The sequence below is a fragment of the Octopus sinensis genome, linkage group LG17 (assembly GCF_006345805.1).
Source record: "Octopus sinensis linkage group LG17, ASM634580v1, whole genome shotgun sequence".
Taxonomy (NCBI): domain Eukaryota; kingdom Metazoa; phylum Mollusca; class Cephalopoda; order Octopoda; family Octopodidae; genus Octopus; species Octopus sinensis.
In genome coordinates, this window is record NC_043013.1 from 3,632,496 (window position 1) to 3,652,795 (window position 20,300).

The following is a 20,300-nucleotide window of genomic DNA, read 5'->3' on the forward strand; positions in this document are numbered from 1 at the left end:
TATGCGTGTGTGTGTTTGTCCCCCTAGCATTGCTTGACAACCGATGCTGGTGTGTTTATGTCCCCGTTACTTAGCGGTTCGGCAAAAGAGACCGATAGAATAAGTACTGGGCTTACAAAAGAATAAGTCCTGGGGTCGAATTGCTTGATTAAAGGCGGTGCTCCAGCATGGCCGCAGTCAAAATGACTGAAACAAGTAAAAGAGAAAGAGTACAGTACTTCTAGAACTCAGTTTCACTCACAGGGGTGGGTCCTGACGTCTCAGTCCTCTGTGAAGCCCAACATCATGAAATATCTACCTGGGTCTCCCTCTTCCGTGAGTACCATCCACTTTCAGTGATCAGTATATCTTTATATACCTGTCTTCATTCATATGTATCACATATCCAAACCAATGTAGTCTTCTCTCTTGCATGCTGCATTTGATTCCTCGTATGCCCAACTTTTTTATGAATATGTTTGCACTTTGTCATACATGTACACTGATGTTGCACATCCAAAGGAGCATACTGCCTTCATTTCTCTCTAGTCTATGCATGCCTTCTGCTAATTTGGTCACCTAGGTAGCAGAAGCTATCTACAGCCTCAAGATGGTTTCCTGGGCATTATATATATTAGGTCATCTCATAAATAATGCAGTTTTTTCAATTGCATGGACTAAAAGTCGGAGGAGGACAGGATAAACTACGTGCATCAACTTGCTATAAAAGCAGGTAGTAATTTTACTTTTGTACTTATTCTTAATTCAAGTTTTGAAGAGTGCTGTTCGATTTTAACAGCTATTTTTTCAAAGCTATCATGGAAGTAACAAGGAAATATATCCAGCATATTTTGCTTTAGGAGTTCAATAAAGTCGATGATGCAATGGAAAGTGCAAGGAATATTAATCCATATATGGGGATTGGACAATAAGCATAAGCATAAGATGTGGTGTGCAAGAGAGACAACTGCACTGGTATGGTCATGTGGTGAGAATGGATGAGGATAGCTGTGTGAAAAAGTGCCACTCCCTAGTGGTTGAGGGAACCTGTGGAAGAGGTAGACCCAGGAAGACCTTGGATGAGGTGGTGAAGCATGACCTTCGGACATTAGGCCTCACTGAGGCAATGACTAGTGACCAGGACCTATGTTTGTTTGTGCACATGTTTGGATAGTGGAGACATGTTGTTCATTATCCTAACTAAGTCTGCTATCAGTATGTTAATTTTCATGTTGTGTAACAAAGCTGAGTTCTTGTGAACAACATATTTTGAAGTTATGGGTTTCTTGTAATAGGAGTGGAGGAGCTGCACGCTATTGTTCACAGTCTATAACCAAAGTTCACTATCAAGGACAGGAAATCTATTATTAGGGTGCCTGGTGGAGTAATCTATAGTTATCTTGATACTTTGGTAGATGGAGTTAGCTACTTGCCGGAAGTTCTCCATTGTGTTCCTCTCAGTTTCTACTCTACCGTTACTGGAGTTAGTCCTAACTATGATATTAATGTCATCTACATATCTACTGTAGAGTAGAAGAGTTGTGGCCTGTTCTGCTAACATATGCTTAAGTTTTCTGTCCCACCAGGTCACGAAGAGGCCGGCCACATCACCAGCTACACCGACACTGATGGCGACACCTTGAACCTGCATGTGTAGTTTTTGTTAAACTTTACTATGTGGTTCTTCAAGGTGGTTTTAACACTAGTCTCTATTCTACTCTACAGGTAGAGTAGAATAGTTAGTGGGCTGTTATGTAGATAGATATATGTATATGTGTGTGTGTGGGTGTATGTATATATATATGCATATGCACATGTATATAAAAGTAAATAGATCAACATACAGATGGTCGGGTACATAGGTTATATGAACAGACAAGCACACATGCACACATACACAAATGGAGACTGAAACACATGACCATATATACACACACACTATACTTCACATATGGAAACACACGTCCACACATATGGAAATGTACATCCATACACAGTTTGTATGTTGCAAAACACACACACATACATAAAAATACGCAAGCACATGAATATGCAGAATACATACATACAAATAAACATATGCACACACACATACATGAATACACACACATGCATACATAGATACATACTTACATACATACATGCATGCATGCATGTGTAGGCAAGGTACAGGCACACTCTGACCCACACACATGCGCACAAACAAACAAAAAAGAACGCAGTGTGAATAATGGACAGAGTCAACGACTATTGAAATGGTTGCAAGATGCAGTGAAAATTTTTTAAAAAGAAAAAAGAAACCAGTAGAAATTTTACCAGTGAGTGTGTTAAACTATAAGGCACTAAAAGAGAATGACTCTCCTCAACCACAGAGTATATATATATATATATATATATATACATATGCAAACATGTATATAAATACATAGTGAAAGTAGTAGAAATGAAACTAATATATATAGATACCATAAATCCTCGAGTATAGTCTGCCCTTCAGTATAATACGCAGGGGGATTTTTAGGGGGCTGTACCTCTGTAAAACTTAAACTTTGTGTATAATATGCACCCCTTCTCTAACTAGAGTCAAAGAGGTCTATATAACGTCCTTCATCATCATCATCATCATCATCATCATCATCGTTTAACGTCCGTTTTCCGCACTAGCACGGGTTGGACGGTTCGACCGGGGTCTGGGAAGCCAGGGGCTGCACCAGGCTCCAGTCTGATCTGGCAAAGTTTCTACAGCTGGATGCCCTTCCTAACGCCAACCACTTGGTTTGTCAAAATGTATATGTTACCGTCCTTTATTATTATTGTACATATAACATAATGCAAACGTGTAGCTTTTTTGTGCATTTTGTTTGCAGAAAATAAAGAAATAACAGTAATAAGATTTAATAAATGTTGCTTACTGCAAGTTATGGATGATTCTTTTATGACTTCAATGCTTTCAGGCTTAGATTAAGGTATTTTCACACCCAACATCACAAAATGCGTCTGAATAAACATTGCTGGACAACAAATAGAGTCTTGGACATTGCTTAGAAAATATTTTTCATTTTTAACCTCGAATATAGTACACGCTAGGGATTTTGACCTTTAAATTTTGGGGAAAAAATGCGGATTATACTCAAGGATTTACAGTACATAATGAAAGTAATTGAAATTGAAACCATATAATAGTGAAAGTGTTAATTGAGATGTTATTGTTTCACTTTTGACAGGTAATACTCTCATGTGGCGAGAATGGATGAAGATAGGTGTGTGAGAAAGTGCCAATCCCTAGCAGTTGAGGGAACCCGTGGAAGAGGTAGACCCAGGAAAACCTGGGACGAGGTGGTGAAGCACGACCTTCGAACTTTAGGCCTCACTGAGGAAATGACCAGCGACTGAGACCTTTGGAAATATGCTGTACGTGAGAAGACCAGGCAGGACAAGTGAGCCCAGCCCACTTATGCATGCCTTTCCTCCCTTGGACACACAAAGACCTGTTGAGGCAAGCGAAGTCGATATAGAACCTCATCCGACGACAGGCACCCATGCCAACCCCCTTTGCTTGCGAAGACATGTTGGGGCAAGCGAAATCAAAATCGAATTGAACCAGCCAGGATCCCTGGTCTGGTGGTACGTAAAAAGCACTATCCGACTCGTGGCCGATGCCAGCACCGCCTCGACTGGCTTCCGTGCCGGTGGCATGTAAAATACACCAATCCGAACGTGGCCGTTGCCAGCCTCGCCTGGCCCCTGTGCAGGTGGCACATAAAATACACCAATCTGACCGTGGCTGTTGCCAGCCTCGCCTGGCACTTGTGCAGGTGGCACGTAAAAAGCACCCACTACACTCACGGAGTGGTTGGCGTTAGGAAGGGCATCCAGCTGTAGAAACATTGCCAAATAAGACTGGAGCCTGGTGCAGCCTTCTGGCTTCCCAGATCCCTGGTCGAACCGTCCAACCCATGCTAGCATGGAGAACGGACGTTAAACGATGATGATGATGATGATGAACAATTTTTACTAACTGGACCCGCAAAGTCTTCACAGAAAAAAAAAAATGTAAGCATCTGTAAATAGTAACTTCATTTAATAACTATTGAATAATTATGGGCATAACTACAGATGTATACCCCACCGACTTTGTTGCCTCATAAATTCCATAAATAATTGCTTAGATCCTGTTGATTGAGTGTATGTTAAGATTTGTTGGAAAAAAAGTTTTCTGAAGGGCTAGGGAGAGGAGTTTTGGAAAATTCACACAACCTGACATGTTCTGTCTCATAACTTTCAGGAAAATTGATATTTTTAATGAAATTTTACACAAATCCCTTCCAAATGGCATAGAATAACTGTCACAATAGCTTTATCATCCAAAACGAAAAGTTTTCTAGTGTTTTCTCTCTGAGAATAGCTTCATTCTCTTTCACTATCATTCTCTATCCACTCAATATCTTTCTAAATATCTTACTCCCTATTCTTTGCCGCCTTGCCTCCTACTTCAACTATACTTCTCCTGCTTAACAAGTTTCATTTCTCTCTTTTTATCTCTTCCTTTCAACTAAGTGTGACACACACCACAAGTATGTACATAACTAGATAGGTATTAGTATATTAATATAACAATTTTTATAACTTGGAAATAAATTTGGGAATAATCGAAATAAATTGCAAAATCCAGTGAAAATCACCCATGAAATAGAAATAATTATTTGTATGAAAAGTAAGGACCCACGTCATCAAATTGTCTTTAAATTAAGTGGCAGCAGAGGAATTATCGGCAAACTTTTAAAAGGTAGGCTTAAATATTAATGTAATACTTAAATGCAGCGATCAATTTTCATTTCTTCTGTAGTTTATTGTTGCTTATCGCATACAGCAGCAGTATGCCTTGTAAAAATAAATCTCTGCCAACAGAAGACCAGATTACAATCAAAAGAGCCAAGGCTGCAGCGAGGAAAAGAAAGTCTCGTGCAAATGAAAACCCAGATCAAACAGCAGCCAGAAGAGCTCCCAATGCTGAGAATCTGCAAATACTTATGGACTCTCAAACTTCTGAACAAGCTGCATCCAGGAGAGCATCAAATGCTCTTACCAAGAGGAGAGAAAGGGCATTAGAAACACTTGAACAAACTGAATCTAGGAGAACTTCCAATGTAGCCAACATGAGAAGAGTGAGGGACTCAGAATCACTAGAGCAATCAGAAAGCAGGAGAGCTTCCAATGTTGTACAGGAGCTAGCTCAAAAGCTAAACAGTAAAAACAGAAATGACAGTTTTCTTTCAGACATAAATTCAATTTGTACATGTCTGATTAATGACAAAAATATTTCCGATGACTAAAACAAAAAAAAAAAATGAATGAACATACATATATACATGTATATGAGTGTGTATACACACACAACCTATCTCTTTTACTTGTTTCAGTCATTTGACTGCGGCCATGCTGGAGCACCGCTTTTAGTCAAGCAAATCGACCCCAGGACTTATTCTTTGTAAGCCCAGTACTTATTCTATAGGTCTCTTTTGCCGAACCACTAAGTAACGGGGACATAAACACACCAGCATCAGTTGTCAAGCAATGCTAGGAGGACAAACACACTTATATATATATATATATATACATATATATGACAGGCTTCTTTGCGTTTCCATCTACCAAATCCACTCACAAGGCTTTGGTCGGCCCGAGGCTATAGTAGAAGACACTTGCCCAAGGTGTCACGCAGTGGGACTGAACCCGGAACCATGTGGTTGGTAAGCAAGCTAACTACCACATAGCCACTCCTGTGCCTATAATTCTAGAAGTTTTGGAACTTGATTTTCAGGGAAAACCATTCCAACTGTCCTAGATTATTGTAATTCTTGTATATCATTACTATACATTTAATAAGCTGATATGCCAACTTTTGTTATTCCAAATTGAAGAAGACAGCCGCAACAATACTTTCAACACACCCTACTAAACACCACTTGTCATAGCTGACTAGTTTGCAGAATTCGCTCATGAAGACAATTTGGAAGAAACTTCAGACTCCTTATGGCTTAACTTGTATGAGCTGAGCATTTGTTTTTTGCTGGCACAAGAGTCCACTGGGAAGCTCATGATGATCAACTTTTTGAACAGTAGGGGCATCAACTACATCTGATGGGTTCCCTCTGGCCAGTCAACAAAAAGTACTTTGTGGAGGTTTTGAGGAAGAGATTTTGTCACAATAGGCCAGATACCTACATCAGTAAAATGCCCCAGTCCGTAATTCCATCCTAACGAACTACTTGGTAGAGATGAAAGTCAAAACTCTCTCACCCTCCTTAGACCTTGCTTCCAGTGACTTTTGGTTGTTCCCTGAAGCTGAAGAAGATAAAGGAGGCTGTGACAAGTATTCTGAACACCTTCACTTTAGAGGACTTCCTGAAGTGACTGGAGTGCTACAGTATGTGTATTGAAGTGAGAGGATCCTAATTTGAAGGAGATTAGAGTTTTGTATTCTTTGAAATTAATGAATATCTCTCCTGAAAAAGTTTCAAAACTTCTGGAATGTATTTTGTAAAACTCTCTATTAAATCGTGGTCGTCGTCGTCGTCGTCATCGTCATCATCATCATCATCATCATCGTCGTCGTCGTTTAACGTCCGTTTTCCATGCTAGCATGGGTTGGACTATGGTGTGTGTATTTATTATTATACAACTTATAAATTTGCAGGTCTGCGCAAATTAGCTAACAGAAAGAAGAATTGAATGATGATTGACCGGGATTTATGAGTGGGAAGACCTCGATGGTATTAGCAAAAAAAAAAAAAAATCCTATAAACACTTCAAGCGGAATATTCCCGCTTCTTATTATCTGATTGAAAGCATACGTTTCCCACAGAAATACTGAGAACATTCGGTTTTGAACATTTGAACGGAATGGTGGAAGGAATATGGGATTGCATGATTTATTTCCTTTTCAATAGCGTGTAAAGAGAAGAACGTGAACTGGCAAATCGAAACCGGCTCACTGTAATTATCAGATCTACGTCAATATTACTCAAACAGGGCTCTTATAACAGATAGGGCTTGCCGCGAACCCTGATATTTCAATTGAAATACTAACACATCAATCTCCATAAATCTTCTCCCTTATCAAATACCTATTAACTGTTCTTCCTACTAAACAATAAAAACAGAAACGACAGTTTTCTTTCAGACATAAATTTAAACTCAAATTCTCATATATATTTTTTAAAATCTTGTACTTTAATCACGAAAATTGACTACAAATGAATATTAATTTCATCATGTACATGTCTGATTAATGACTAAGAATATTTCCGATACCGGCGTGAATGAACATGCACTGCTAGCTATTAGTAAGCGCAGTCATAATAAAGCTTCCTCTTTCACCAGTCGTATATCATTATTCTCTTCCCTTCATTTGTATTTTTTAATGTTTATTTTAATTTCCCATTTTACTGTCTTCCTTCTTCATCGAAAATATTCATGTAATTACAAGGTTATTCACGGCTGCAAAGAAAAGAATAGTGAAAACTCTAAGCATCGTCTGTTAGAACATGGATGCGGAAATGACGTCGCCATATTAAAGTTTATACATTATTGTCATTTGTCATGTAACCACCACGGCTTATTGTGGAAGGAAGGCTGAAAGAGAAAGTTGGGTTAATATCAGTATGATTCAGAAATGTTAGTGTCGTTCAAAAAATCGAAACACACACACACACACACATATATATATTTCGTTTCTGGATTTGGTTTGCAAGATTATTTATGTGAGTTCGTGCGTTGAAGCATATTCTGTTGTGGCCGGAGAGAGTCATTGTCTTTTAGTGCCTTTTAATTCAATACACCGGTAAAAGTGTTAAATTATAAGGCACTAAAAGAGAATGACTCTCCCCAGACACAACAGTATATATATATATCTATATATATCCACACACACACATATAGATAGATAGATAGAGAGATAGATAGATAGATAGATAGACAGATAGACAGACAGACAGATAGATGGATAGATAGACAGACAGATAGATAGATAGAGAGAGAGAGAGAGAGATAGATAGATAGAGAGAGAGATAGATAGATAGATAGATAGACAGACACAGACAGATAGATGGATAGATAGACAGACAGATAGATAGATAGATAGATAGACAGACAGACAGACAGATAGATAGATAGATAGATAGATAGATAGATAGACAGAGAGACAGATAGATAGATAGATAGATAGATAGATAGATAGATAGACAGATAGACAGATAGATAGACAGACAGATAGATCGATAGATAATGTGTGTGTGTGTGTATTGTTCTCTATAAGGAAGTAGTTCTATCCTTGTTCGAAAATGACGGAGAACATGTTTGAGCACAGGTTAGCTTTATTATAGGACACTAACTAATCAGCCTCTTATCTTGACATAGTGTACCTATGACTATGCCATTACGTTTTTTTTTTTAAGACAGTAGGATGTGATTTGAAGGAAATTTGTCAGACTGCTGTGTGAAGGCTGCTAGTTGGAGAGATGTAGATGTAAGAGTGGAAGGATTTTATTTTGTACTAATTGGATTTCGTTAGTTTTGTTCTAGTTATAAGAATGCGTGTTTTCTTAGATTTAGGGGTACTACTAGCGAACAGTGGTCCCGGTGCGCGCACTCGCGCATCCGTGCTAGCTAGTCATGACTAGTCGATCCTTACTTTGTGTTTTTGTGTTATTTACTTTGTTTAAAAAATTATTTAATTTGTGTTTTTGTGTTTTATTTACTTTGTTTAATAAAAATTATTTACTTTGTGTAAAAAAATTATTTATTTTGTGTTTTATTTACTTTTGATAGGTAGTCGTTGTAGTATCGACTAGTCACGACTAGCTAGCGCGAGTGCGCGCACCGGGACCACTGTTCGCTAGTAGTACCGATTTAGGTAACAGCAATATATAGAACAAATCGTTCGCTAATGTAAATTAAATAATCAGTGTTTGACAAACAATAATAAATCTCTGACTGAGAAGTAAATAGTAGAAGCACGGAATCGTGAAGTATATTTGCTACCTCAATCTGGCGGTCCCATAGGGGACGATGCTACTGTTGTTCATAGCCCCAGGAAGACATCTCCTCCAGCTGGCTAACGACAAACTGTGTCCGAAGGGAAAATCATGATTCCCATCTCTAGCCTTATATATAAAAATAACTAGGGAGACTTATCTATTGAGAATAAAGAGATTTCAGTGTGGATACGATATCATGCAGATAATGATTTAGGAAGTACCACTCCCTCAATTTCAAGTATCCTATCCATGCTCTCATGTATAAAATTAGAGTACACTTTTTTTTTGGCGTTACAGCTTTTAATTTTTAAAAAAATTTGTTCCAATTGTTTTGAAATTTGGTGTACCGATTTAGTTTTGTATGCTAATTATGAAAATGAAATTCATTTTTGCCATAAATTAGCAAATTTTGGGTAATTTTAGCCAATTGAAAGTCACAGATGCATTGGTGCTTATTTCCATAGTAACAAGAGCTGTTGTCACCATCATATGTATTTCTTTTTTTTTTTCTATCCTTATGTATTTTCTCAGAAACTGTATTTTTTCTCTAACCCTTGCCACTAGTTCTAACATACAGTTTGTTGCTTTTGTAATTTTTCTCAAAATATTTCATTGAGGCACAGGAGTGGCTGTGTGGTAAGTAGCTTGCTTACCAGCCACATGGTTCCGGGTTCAGTCCCACTGCATGGCACCTTGGGCAAGTGTCTTCTACTATAGCCTCGGGCCGACCAAAGCCTTGTGAGTGAATTTGGTAGACGGAAACTGAAAGAAGCCCGTCGTATATATGTATATATATGTATGTTTGTGTGTCTGTGTTTGTCCCCCTAGCATTGCTTGACAACCGATGCTGGTATGTTTATGTCCCTGTCACATAGCGGCTTGGCAAAAGAGACCGATAGAATAAGTACTGGGCTTACAAAGAATAAGTCCGGGGTTGAGTTGCTTGATTAAAGGCGGTGCTCCAGCATGGCCGCAGTCAAAATGACTGAAACAAGTAAAAAGAGAAAAGAGAAAGAGAGGAATTTTTTCCTTTCTAAATTATTTACATACTTTTTCAACTGTTTCACATGACTTAAGTTATTAAAATAATTTTTGTCGCTGTAATGTTTTGCTTTCATTTTGGTTATTGAAACTTTTCGTAATGTTCTTGCTTTCACTTTGTGATAGACAGCTTTCACCCACAAAATTGTCAGCTTCCAAATTTCTGTTTTCTGATCGGGTAAAAATGATCAAACTTGAAACTATTTTCTAAAATTTTTCTAGAAAATCGGATTCAGCATGAAAAATTACTTTAATATTACAAAATTTGAAAATTTTCACTTTATTGTAAAATTTCAAAATCTGTGACAGCAACAGAAAAGATGCTAATTCTCAATTATTCTCTTTCAAATCTCTTTTGGGATTGATAAAATAAATAGCAGTTGAGCACTGGGACCTATGTAATTGACTTCCTGGATCTTGTCAGATTTCTTCGAATTTCTTCAAATTTTCACCAGATTATTTTTAAAAAATGTAGTTCTAATGTAGTTTTGCTAGCTGATGAGAATCATATTCATTTTCTCAGGAAATTAATAATAGAATAGTTACAAGCATTTAAAAACTATGTGATTTTAGCCAATCAAAGCGGTGATATTATTTACATTATTTATATTTGATGGATATTTGTCCTCATCTTTTTTGTTGTTAACACAATGTTTTAGCTGATATACCCTCCAGCCTTCATCAGGTGTCTTGGGGAAATTTTGAACCTGGGTTCTCATTCCTAAAGTTTTTTTCGATGTTGTTGTTGTTATTATTATTATTATAATTACTCCAAGATTCTGAGTTCAATTCCAGGCAGTGACTTGAAAAATAATAATAACAACAACAACAACATCGAAAAATACCTTAGGAATGAGAACCCAGGTTTGCAATTTCCCCAAGACACCAGATGAAGGCTGGCGGGGATATCAGCCGAAATGTTGTGTTAACAACAAACAAGATAAAGACAAATACCCATCAAATCACCTCAGGGTAATACTATACCAATACATTTTTCAAGTGCATTTAATGTATCTCAGTGCCAAAGATTTGGCTGCTATTTCTAGCACGCCCTGCTACCAGATAACAGCTATTTGCAATAAAGGACCCGAAATACTTGTTATGTGGTAGCAAGGCGTGCAAGAAATAGCAGCCAAATCTTTCCTTTTCTTGGGAAAGGAGCCTTTTACGCATGATTTCAATGTCACATTTGTTGAAAGCATGAGAAATAACCTGGAAAAGAAGAAAAAACTCACGAATCAAAACTCTGTTGCTAGGAAACTCAGACTTTCCAGTGACCCAACGAGTAACAGGTAGTCTAGTAACTTCTGAATTCCATTAGAAATTTCATCACTAACATTTGCATGTGTTTACAATATGTTACCAAAATATTTAAAGGAAGATATATTTTCCAAGTTTTACTTGATACTGTTATATAAACTGTATATGCTGCCACCGCTATTGGAAAATGGGCCTCAACATTCACTACCATTTGCAACACATACTTTCATTGCATCAGGAAAAGTAGCAGACCTCTTATCAGGCTTCCAGAAATCAAGAAATACTGAGCAACATCATTCAATATATACAGGCGCAGGAGTGGCTGTGTGGTAAGTAGCTTGCTTACCAACCACATGGTTCCGGGTTCAGTCCCACTGCGTGGCATCTTGGGCAAGTGTCTTCTGCTATAGCCCCGGGCCGACCAATGCCTTGTGAGTGGATTTGGTAGACGGAAACTGAAAGAAGCATGTCGTATATATGTATATGTATGTGTATGTGTTTGTCCCCCTAGCATTGCTTGACAACCGATGCTGGTGTGTTTACGTCCCCGTAACTTAGCGGTTCGGCAAAAGAGACTGATAGAATAAGTAATGGGCTTACAAAGAATAAGTCCCGGGGTCGATTTGCTCGACTAAAGGCGGTGCTCCAGCATGGCCGCAGTCAAATGACTGAAACAAGTAAAAGAGTAAAAGAGAGAGAATATCTTTTATCTTTTACTCATTTCAGTTATTTGACAGCAGCCATGCTGGGGCACTGCCCTGAGGGATTTTAGTTGAATAAATTGATTCTAGGGCTTTTTAAAGCCTGGTACTTATTCTATCAGTCACTTTTGCCAAACCACTAAGTTACTGGGATGTAAACACACCAACACCAGTTGTGAAGTGGTGATGGCAGACAAAGACAGACACATATACATCATCATCATCGTTTAATGTCCGTTTTCCACGCTAGCACGGGTTGGACGGTTCGACCGGGGTCTGGGAAGCCAGGAGGCTGCACCAGGCTCCAGTCTGATCTGGCAGTGTTTCTACAGCTGGATGCCCTTCCTAACGCCAACCACTCTGTGAGTGTAGTGGGTGCTTTTAACGTGCCACCGGCACGGAAGCCAGTCAAGGCGGCGCTGGCATCGGCCACGTTCAGATGGTGCTTTTTACGTGCCACCGGCACAGAAGCCACAAAGGCCCTCATGCTTTCCGAAATCCGCCGAAACTACACCTGATTATATATACACTTTAGATGAGTTGTAGTGCACCTGAGCACTGTACACAATTATTATTATTATTATTATTATTATATAAGAAAAAAAGAGACTAAAATATTCAGGCAGATTATATATAAAGCACTCAGTTTTAAATGAATTTGGTTAACTATATCCAACAACCAGACACCAATAAATGCAAGTAGAAAACACGTCCAAAGTAATGCCTCGTGTATGACATGTAGATCCAAATATCATTTAGAAGAATTTCTAGAAATTCAGAGTATTAGACAACAGATATGTGGATAGAGATTGTTGGCTTTATACGGTGAATTCTACGATTAAAGATGTGATTTTCTCTATCCAAACTTTTGCTGTTACACACACACACGACAAATTTCTTTCAGTTTTCATCTACCACATCCACTCACAAGGCTTTGGTCAGCCCAAGGATATAGTAGAAGATACTTGTCAGCTGTGGGACTGAACCCAGAACAATATGGTTGGGAAGCAAGTTTCTTACCACACAGCTGTGCCTATCTGTTAAATAAAATCATGTTCTTTACTATTCTTCATCTAATTTTCACTCTATAGACATTACACTGTATACATGATACAGTAAGATATATCTTAAGAATTTTAAGTGGATTAGTAAATATCAAACAGATACTGCTTTAGAAGAGTATTAATTTGAATCTATTAAATACAATTTAATAGATGGAGGGGATGGATGAGGAGCAGATGGTAAGGAGGGTGATGAAGGCTGAAGAAGTAGGCAGCAGAATTAGGGGCAGACCTCGGTTTGTATGGATGGATGGAGTGAGGAAAGCATTGGTGGGTGGTTAGAGGTGTTGGAGTGAGAGAGAGGCAAGAGAGTTTATAAATGATAGGAAAGCTTGGAGATTGTCTGTGGATGGATGAGTGAATTTGATTTTGCTCAAAAGGGTATGGAACCAGTATGATGTGGCGGAAGTAAACTAGAATATGCTGTCAGGCCCTGCTGCTGATATTGGGGGTTGTGTTCTATGCCTTGACCCAAGAACAGGGCTCACATCTTTGAGCTGGGAAATGAATGGAATGTTTGGTGTGTATCTTGTTGTGGCTACCCACTCCTAAAAAAAATGGGGAATAAGCCCGGGTATATATGTCTAAAAAAAAAAATAAATACAATTTAGTTCATTACATTTCATAGTTAATTTTATATTTTAAGTATATACTTCGGATGTCTTCAAGAAACTGGAAAATGCAGAATTCCTTGTCACTTCTGGTCCCTAGCTTGCAGGATATTTGGTCTGTTCTTGTACTTAAAAATTTGTCAGGATAACCAACTTTGCTGAGAATTTCCCATAATGCAACACAGTTCAATGAATTAAAGTCCTTAATGAGGACAACGGAGTAGTGATAGATGTTTGGACTTTAGCTATGCTGTGGTAATGTCTTGAAGGGTTTTAGCTAATTACATTGACACCCAGACCTTATATTTAAGTTAGGAACTTTCTTTTTATCAGATTGGTAAGTAATGAGACATAACCACAGACCCCATGTTTTCAGACAGTATTAAACATAAAAACAGATGTGGAAACTGTAACATACCTATTTCTTTATTGCCCTCAAGGGGCTAAACATAGAGGGGACAAACAAGGACAGACATAGGTATTAAGTCGATTACATTGACCCCAGTGCATAACTGGTACATAATTTATCGACCCCGAAAGGATGAAAGGCAAAGTCGACCTCGGCGGAATGTGAACTCAGAACATAACGACAGACGAAATACCTATTTCTTTATTACCCACAAGGGGCTAAACATATAGGGGACAAACAAGGACAGACATAGGTATTAAGTCGGTTACATTGACCCCAGTGCGTAACTGGTACTTAATTTATCGACCCCGAAAGGATGAAAGGCAAAGTCAACCTTGGCGGAATTTGAACTCACGACGTAATGGCAGACGAAATGCTGCTAAGCATCTCGCCCGACGTGCTGACATTTCTGCCAGCTCGCCGCAACTGTAACATACCAACACATACACACATCATATCATCATCATAGCTACAATGTTCATATAGTCCCAAGCAAACACAGACATCCTCTCAGTCCTTCCACTCTTAGCTCAGTAGAACATCCAGGATATAAGTCATGAAAGGATATTGTACCAGCATTAAGCCAGTACAACCCCAAAGGATGAAAGGTTAAACTTGATCTCGGTGGGGTTTGAACTCAGTGTGCAGAGAGTTGGAAGAACAGTTTGCAATAAATCTACCAGTACTCGAATGACTCTGCAATTGACCAATTACACACATGCATGCACATCTATTGTTAGAGCCTGGAGGACTATGACAAACAAGAGGGGACTGAGAACCAATCCCTTGTGAACTCCTACCGGCACTGGCATCGGCGTGATGTTTTGTATTTGAGTGCAAAGTTACTTAAGTTGTGTTCTGATATTTTAGACAAATTCCTTTGTCAGAGAGTAAGGAAAATTTTTGTTTGTCCTAAATCCATGAGAGCATCAATATGGAGGGGGAAGAACTGGGAAATAGCTGGAAATTAGCTGTTTTGCATGCAGAGGAGGAAAGTGGCAAGAGAGAGAAGAGAAAGAGGATGAGAATTTGGAAGCAGAGAGAAAATAAGAAGGAAAGGATTAGAATGAGAAGAAAGGGAAGGAATATTGATAAGGTTAAGGCAGAAAGTGTTTATTTCATTTCTTTGCTGGTCTGATCAAGAATTTTGTCAATAACATTATTCACACATGAATAGCTGGAATCAACCTGCTGGCACCCAATCCCCCCACCCTGACTATGCCGCAATGTGGATTGCAAAGATACTTGCATAATTTGGTTCCTTCTTAATACTTATAGCAATTCCATTGACTCATGTCTAAAGCTTCACTTGAAAAAGTGAACGAATTGGAGTTATGTGGTATTTTGCAATAGTTTCATTAACAAGTGAGCTGTGACCTGTTGGATTAATATGCCTCTACTTTATGGACCTCCTTAAATCAAAACTATGCATACCATGAACTGGTTGGACAGAATGATGCAAGCATTATCATAAGATGGGATGCATTTGATGAAGGGAAGTTCATTGCTGTTAGGTAATCCACAGTTTCAATAGTGTCCAAAAGTATCCCATGCTGAATGAAACCTTAAGTGTGGCACAAAAGCATAATAAAAACAGACAAATGAGTTATGTGGTATTTTGCAATAGTTTCATTAACAGTCTGTATTGAAGCATAAACATAATACAGTCAGCTCTGCAATATGCAGATCATCCATATAAGATTATATATGTTATGCAACTCTCAACTCATCAGGCTAACCAAACACACACATGAGCTGTGGCATGTTGGATTAGTCAACAGATTCTCAATAAATGAAATTTCTAATTTGAATAACCAGCATTTAAAAAAATATAAAGTGGGTGGGACTACAATCTGTCAATTAAATGATGGCAGGGAGCAGAATGAGAATGGATGTGAAGAACAGTTAAGGACTTCAAAGCATTTCTATTCCAAAAATGTCATTCGACTTAGCAACCTCATTCATCAAGGCTAGTAGTGGCACAACAGTGGATAGTATACCAGTGGATAGTAAACACTAAGCATGACATCTAACTCTGTTGAAACATGTCAAAGAACAGCTGCAGACTATAATCTTAAAAAAGAAAAAAAAAAGAGAACATTTACAGTGTTATATTGCTTTAGAGAGTTAACTACACAAAGGATTGTCATGGTTGATAAATTCCGGCATTACTTATTCACTTGATTAATTAATCTTGATAAAAGTACTCTGATTAATTATTGAAGAACTAATAGAGTATTAGTTCCAATCAATGAAGGTTCAGGTGGAGGCACATGGCGTAGTGGTTAGAGCAGCAGACTTGCGGTCGAGGGATCGTGGGTTCGAATCTCAGACCGGGCGTTGTGTGTGTTTATGAGCGAATCACCTAAGCTCCACGTGGCTCCGGCAGAAGGTAATGGCAAACTTCTGCTGACTCTTTCGCCACAACTTTCTCTCACTCTTTCCCGGTTTGAACGGCAGTTTTTTCTAGCGGCGTCATATGAAATTGTCACCCATAATTATAACCGTAGTATCGATCTATTGCATTTCAATCTGTTTTAGGGTTAGGAGGAATGGTATCTTTTTTTCTTCACAAATGTAAATAAACTTAATCTGTTTCTTAAACGAGGGACATATTCATACAGCACAGAATGTTTTTTTACTTCAATAGACATCAGTGATTGGTTGAAATTGCAGAAATTGAAGAAAAAAACAACAAATATCTTACAAACGATAGAATTTTCTCAAGAAAGCCAAGAGAAAAAGATGTTTTATAAACACATTCTACCAGTATACGAAGTTTAAAATTTTTTAGTTACCTAGAAATTATGTTAAAAACTGCCGTTCAAACCGAAACGATCCGTTCATTTTGATTCTCTATTTTCAGGGTGATCCAAGCACACAAAATACCTATTTTGCAATTTCGTGTCGAAGTGCAATGAAGTAACAAGTATCTACTAACAAGTGCCCATGTGCAAAGGACAGGCTGAAGCTAGTTACTCGTTTGAGTGTTTAAAGTTTAGTATCAATAAAAACCAAATACATAGTTGATCAGTATATTACTGCTTATGGTATATAACTAGTCACAATGTTACTGTTGGTTTCACGCTGTGAAGTGCAGCAGTTGATAAGAAATTAATGGTAACATTCTCACCAGCGGTATACAAATATAACCTCTCTCTTTCTCATGTTGGGTGAACTTTTCCCGACTTACGAATAACTGATAAATACACACACACATAAATGATCTCTCTCCCTCTCTATACTCTTTTACTTGTTTCAGACCGCGGCCATGCTGGAGCACCGCCTTTAATCGAGCAACTCGACCCTGGGACTTATTCTTTTGTAAGCCCAGTACTTATTCTATCAGTCTCTTTTGCCGAACCGCTGAGTAACGGGGACATAAACACACCAGCATCGGTTGTCAAGCAATGCTAGAGGGACAAACACACACACACACACACACACACATATATATATATATATACATATATACGACGGGCTTCTTTCAGTTTCCGTCTACCAAATCCACTCACAAGGCTTTGGTCGGCCCGATGCTATAGTAGAAGACACTTGCCCAAGATGTCACGCAGTGGGACTAAACCCGGAACCATGTGGTTGGTAAAGAAGCTACTTACCACACAGCCATATATTTATATACATACAAATTACACATATTAATGATATATATATATATAGTGTTTAATTTGAATTTGACCTATGTTCGTTATGCATACACAAATGTCTGTACTGGTGCGCCGACTGTTACCCTTAAGGGGTGTATAGCAAAGGTTGATGGTAGAAGTTTAAGGGATGAATCTAATATAATATGAAAGCATGGTCTTGATGGGCGTAGGCCTTTTACATTAGCAAACAAAAATTTAGAATATATACCGGCTAATAAACCTATATAATAATAGTTAGTATGGATGTTATAAATTGAGAGATAACCTAAACAACAGCGAGCATCTTGGTAGCTATAATGATATAAAGAAACGTCCTCTTCTAGGTTGTAATATCTTATAGGGCGAATTTAAGAAAATTGGAAGCGCGGGAACTGTAGATGTATCGTATCACCCAGATTCTTCAACAGATCAGATAGGAGCCAAAGTGAAAGTTAGAGAAACCGAAAATACATCGGAAGAGCTCGACCAATGTTGGCTATCTCATCCCAGCCTCAATCACCAAACGTTTGTATTACCAACACGTTAGCTTACAATAAAATAAATATAAGTGAATAATTAAAACCGGCATATATATATATATATATATAAAATAATATAGGGTGAAATTAATTAATTTGGAATAATCATTAATTTCACCGAGTAGATTTCGGCATGTAAAAGCCCCATTCGAGGAATGTTTAAGTAATACTAAGTAATTAAGGGTTTGACTGCTATTTCTAAATTCGGTGTGTGGTGAGGCAAATCGTTGCTAAACCCTTACTTTCTTAGTATATATATATATATATATATATATAAAATAATATAGGGTGAAATTAATTAATTTGGAATAATCATTAATTTCACCGAGTAGATTTCGGCATGTAAAAGCCCCATTCGAGGAAGGTTTAAGTAATATTAAGTAATTAAGGGTTTGACTGCTATTTCTAAATTCGGTGAGTGGTGAGGCAAATCGTTGCTAAACCCTTACTTTCTTAGTATATATATATATATTATATATATATATATAGAGAGAGAGAGAGACGAGTCAAAGGGGAAGACTAGGATTGTTCGATCGGCTAGAAATAGCAGCCAAATTCATCCTGCTGTCTTGAAAAGAGAGGGAGATTGGGGAGAAGGTAGTCCTAGATTTGTAATATCGAGGAGGAGGATCGAATGGCTATGGTTGGATTGCGGTTGCACAATAGCAATAATACAGAAAAATTAGATCAATATTGAAGGATTGACCATATAAACCAGAGACCAGTGAACAATCATATCCATTGCTTGTATTTATTATTGGCAATAATAAAAAAATATTTTTAAATATCTGCTCACTATTTGGGTGTGAAGAGAAAAAAAGCAAATATTTTTCATGGAAGAAAAGTATTTTCAAAAATTATTTGAGCGCTTGAAAAAAATTCATTGTATTCATTTAGTACAAAAAGACAAAATAGATCTTTTTACTATTTTACTCACCACACGTTAAACACACGGTTATGGATGAGTGATTCTATAGAATTGACACTGAAATATCTATATATATCATCATCAACGTCTACAAAAATTTATTTTCTTTAAAATAAACTGTTCCGAAAGACAGTTTAAATAAAGAGCATTGCTACTTTCATTGTCTTATTATCTGTGTATCAGACAAAAGACAAACTATGTCTATTTTGTGTGTGACTTTTCGCCCACTCTATGCTTTAATTTTTAAAATAAATTGAGTAAAACAAATAAAATGATGAATACACACACGTACTCGTACATGTGGAACAAAATGATTAATAATACCGTAGTATGTCAAATATGTAGGTGCGTGACTTTTGGCCCACCCTGTATAATATATGCACCTATATTAATGTCGATATATTATATAAACCTTATTTTATATGTGTGTGTGTGATTTACCATAAGTAGTTTCATATCTATATTTCTTATTTTTACCCATCAATCTATCACTACTTGAGTAAAGCTTAAGTTTCAAGCAAGTATATATTCATTTGTTAAAAAACCCAAGCGACGTCAGGTTCTTGAAAATTAATTAATTTTACGATAAACGTTAATTACTCCCTTTCCCTCTCGTTTATATACTGCAACACACATATACGTATAGATATTTTTATACGTCTACGCATAAATATTAGTGTATATATATATATATATATATGTGTGTGTGTAAGTGTGGTACTATTTGAGAACAGTGGTCCCGGTGCGCGCTCTTCCGTACTCGCGCATCCGCGCCAGCTAGTCATGACTAGTCGATCTTTACTTTGCCTTTTTGTTATTTACTGTTTAAAAAATTATTTACTTTGTGTTTTTGTGTTTAATTTGCTTCGTTTAACAAAAAGTATTTACTTTGTGCAAAAAAATTTATCTATTTTGTGTTTTATTTACTTTGCTAGGTAGTCGTTGTAGGATCGACTAGTCACGACTAGCTAGCGCGGATGCGCGACTGCGCGTGTGCGCGCACCGGGACCACTGTTCGCTAGTAGTACCTGTAAGTGTATCACAAGCTGCGGGTCTATGTGTATATATATATATATGTGTGTGTATCTA

At 37.6% G+C, this 20,300-nt stretch overlaps 1 long non-coding RNA gene across 1 annotated transcript; it reads right to left on the reverse strand.

Annotated features, from left to right (window-relative positions):
- Positions 1-7,200: 7,200 nt before the first annotated feature.
- LOC118766680 lies at positions 7,201-10,161 on the reverse strand. The gene is made up of 2 exons (XR_005002602.1): positions 10,068-10,161; positions 7,201-7,479 (listed from the first exon to the last, which is right to left on the reverse strand). It is a non-coding gene; the product is annotated as an uncharacterized LOC118766680 (long non-coding RNA).
- Between the last annotated feature and the right edge of the window lie 10,139 nt (positions 10,162-20,300).